Source organism: Miscanthus floridulus, chromosome 1 (genome assembly GCF_019320115.1).
Source record: "Miscanthus floridulus cultivar M001 chromosome 1, ASM1932011v1, whole genome shotgun sequence".
In the NCBI taxonomy this organism is placed as follows: domain Eukaryota; kingdom Viridiplantae; phylum Streptophyta; class Magnoliopsida; order Poales; family Poaceae; genus Miscanthus; species Miscanthus floridulus.
In genome coordinates, this window is record NC_089580.1 from 33,791,635 (window position 1) to 33,795,941 (window position 4,307).

The window sequence follows — 4,307 nt, forward strand, 5'->3', positions numbered from 1 at the left end:
AGCTTCATGAATTGGCCGATCTAAGTGGCTGCAAGGGCGAAACCCCCCATTGACGCAGTCCTGCATGGCTTCCCCACCAACAAGGCTCGCCCGAAGAAACTTCACCAAAAGAGGTCCCCATTGAAAGGTCCTAATGGCTAGAGGAGGGTGAATAGCCTATTAAAAATTTCTACAACAACACTTAGCAAACCGGTTAGACAATTATAGACGAAGCAAGTGTTGTGCTAGCCTACTAAAAATGCAAGCCACCTACCACAATTCTTGTGTCTATAGATTCTAACCACACAATGACTATAGCACTACACTAAGTTAGTGTGCTCTCAAAGGATGACTAAAGAGCCACACTAACCGAACTAATAAGTTCTCACAACTAGCTACACTAAAAAGCTTGATAACTAGTTTGTGGTAATGTAAAAAGAGAGAGCAAGATAGTTATACCGCTGTGTCAAGGAATGAACCAATCAATAACAAGAATGAAAACCAATGAAGACCAATCACCTCAGAATCAAATAATGACACAATGATTTTTTACCGAGGTTCACTTGCTTGCCGGCAAGCTAGTCCTCGTTGTGATGATTCACTCACTTGGAGGTTTATATGCTAATTAGCATCACACGCCAAACCCTCAATAGGGTGCCGCACAACCAACACAAGATGAGAATCACATAAGCCATGAGCAATTCACTAGAGTACCTTTTGGCTCTCCACCGGGGAAAGGTCAAGAACCCCTCACAATCACCGTGATCAGAGCCGAAGACAATCACCAACCTCTGCTCGACGATCCTTGCTACTCCAAGCCATCTAGGTGGTGGCAACCACCAAGAGTAACAAGTGAATCTCATAGCAAAACACGAACACCAAGTGCCTCTAGATGCAAACACTCAAGCGATGCATTTGGATTCACTCCCAATCTCACAAAGATGATGACTCAATGATGGAGATAAGTGGAAGGGCTTTGGCTAAGCTCACAAGGTTGCTATGTTAATGCAAATTGCCAAGAGAGTGAGCTTGAGCCGACCATGGGGCTTAAATAGAGAGCCCCTATGAATAGAGCCGTTGGGCTCCTCACTACACTCAACACGGGGTGACCGAACGCTCTAGTCAGATTGACCAGACGCTGGACCCCAGTGTCCGGTTGTGCGATGCATGCCATGTGTCCCATCTCTTCAAATACTGAGTGCTCAATCCCAACAGTCAAGTGATGACCGGACACGCTGTTGTGAAGTGACCGAACGCTGGACCTCAGCGTTCGATCATTTCCAGTAAGCATCCAGAAGTGAGAAATCACGACTGGACATGTTCGGTCATGCTCGACCAGACACATCCAGTGTCCGGTCACTCTATGTCATCATATGTTAGACTGATCAGACTCAGGTCCTGAGCGTCCAGTCAGTTTTCACATCAGCGTCCGGTCATGAGACCGAAACTATGCACCTTCAACTGCCACTGACCGGGCGCGCTAGTCCTTGAGGGACCAGCGTCCGATCACTTATAGTGACCATGTTCACCTGAGTTTAGGGCGCCGGTGGCACCGTCGGATACTCCACCGATGAAGTTTCTAACCCTTGCTCAAATGTGCCAACCATCAAGTGTATCACCTTGTACACATGTGTTAGCATATTTGTATAAATGCATTTAAGGGTGTTAGCACTCCACTAGATCCTAAATGCATATGCAATGAGTTAGAGCATCTAGTGGCACTTTGATAACCGCATTTCTATATGAGTTTTACCCCTCTTAATTGTACGGCTATCGAACCTAAATGTGATCATACTCTCTAAGTGTCTTGATCACTAAAACAAAATAGCTCCTACCATTTATACCTTTGCCGTGAGCCTTTTGTTTTTCTCTTTCTTCTTTTCAAGTTCAAGCGCTTGATCATCACCATCATCATGATCTTCACAATTGCTTCATCACTTGGAGTAGTGCCACCTATCTCATAATTACTTTGATAAACTAGGTTAGCACTTATGACTTCATCAATTCACCAAAACCAAACTAGAGCTTTCACCCGTATGGCTCCATCCCAATGAAGGCCTCACGAACGACGACAAAGCCAACAATGCTCAGCACCCTCCAATGTGTCTCCTCCTTAGGTAGAAGTGGCCCCTTCTCGATGAAGGCGGCCAACACCATCTCATCTGCGTTGGATGACCTCTAGCTCAACGTCATGCTCTGGATTCACAAACAGATCTATGAGTTCTCTCCCTCGCATTACCCTCTCTCACTCAGGAACCGCTACGACATGCAAATGCGCTCAGCGAGAAGGATAAAGGAGGAGAGGTAGCAGCTCAAGAATAGGCAAAGGAATGGGGACAAGAACTCCCTCCCTCCCCTATTTAAGGAGGAGGCGCAGCAGCTAAAGAAAGGTGAAAGGTTAGGATAAAAAACTCTCTCTCTTCCCCTATTCAATGCAGATGGGAATTCGATGCTGATGGCAATCTGAGGGGATGCGCCTTGACCGACGGGACACACCCTGCTTGATGAGACGACGCCTGGTCAAATGGGACGTGGCCTAGGCATGGCCCGCCACTTCCGCATGTTGGGCTTGAGAAACAAGGCGCACCCACATGTAGGCGACTCTCCGCTTCCCCGGGTATGACTTGGAAGGACACGACGCCAAAACCCACATCAAGGGGGCCCAATGGACCTCCTAGGTTGATTAGATGACCTAGGTAAAATTACAAATGAATGGCTGCCGAAAGATAAACACCTCTATTTACATACTTAGCGTGTTAATTTCATTACCGAGCCTTTGACCCTAGCAACAGTAGGGGCACGAACATCGCTCAGGGGCTACCGAGAGTGTCTACTTGTTTAGACATCCTCTTTGCCTGACCCCTCATTACGTTTAAAACTGGAGGCATGGTGCATGGGTATAAAACTTTGAGTAGAACTGGACGAACCGCTAGACCCTACGGCCTGACGGCTACAGTGTTTTTGTTCATCAGCATAATCGAATTTACAGTTCCCTACACCCCAAGCTTTAGCATCCGCCTTCTCGAGAAGGGTTCAGAGGGGTCTGCCTGTAGAAACTCCTTCAAGGAGAAGCTATCAGGTTGCCTAAATCAATCAAACGGCTCGGATCACCATCGAGAGATAGAAATGAAAAATTGCGATGCTCGTGCAGGTCACGCTGGCCCCATCACAAACATTAGACCTAAACCCCACACAGACATGTTCGGTAAGAGTTTTTCATCGCTCATGCCACAAAGGTAACATTACTGACCCCCACTTTCTGTTTCAATTAAATCATACATTAATCCCATACATCCAAACATTACATATGCAATTGCTGCATCTCAACACTTCATGTCGCATCATGAAGCGGTAGTCGCCTCATTCGATATGAGTGGCAACTGACCGAGGTTCGAAGGCCAGCCCACAAAAGGGCTCGAGGCCGCCTCGTGTCAAATAGAGCAAGGGGAGAAAAACTGAGATGAGCCCCAGCAGCCTTGCCTGACCCTACTAAGAAGCAGACAAGGACATCTCAACCTTTCTTGTTCGATTCTAACATCAAGCCAAACCCATAGAATCTCCATCGATGAGAGGCTGAAAGTGCATCTAGCCCTTTAGTGGGTTTTGGATGATTGAATGATAATGTGATTAAAGAACTAACCCATTTGCTAAGTGTGGACAGGTAATAGGTTATCTCACAGGTACCTAATGAAAGCCAAAATGATGTGTTGTTGTATAAACAATCTAGTTCAAGCACAAGACAACAATGCAAATGGAATTCATGCAAAGGCTTATTTATTGTGGGATTTCCATGTTCTATGTGAAAGCAAGCTTGTAAGATTTAATTAATGAGACATAAGGGATTGCATATGGATTGGTCTCATATTTGAAGCTTGCTAAATTGAAATGAAAAAGATAATAATACATATGAATAAATGATTCAACACAAGATGTGACTTAATGGCTTGAGATGGTGAAGATAGCAAGGAAAGGCTTCGAGGTACTAAGCAAGGGTGAAGGGCAAGCGACGGCTTGGCGGCCGAAGAACCTAGCTAGGGTGAAGAAGAAAGTACTTGCATTTAGTTGAGGTACTAATCAAGCTAAGATGGTCATATTGATGTGAAGGATCAAATCTATATTGGACAAGTTGATTAAAGTGACTTGATGCATTTGGAGTTATTCATATTTGATGAATGGAATCAAGTCACATGCTCAAGATGGCTATGCTCAAGTGAAAAGTTCAATATTGACATGTTGACACCCTCACTTGATGAAGATTGAAAGACACGGCATCAATTTAAAGAAGATCAACTCAAAAGGTTTAATTTTGTTTTTCTTTTGATCTTGAG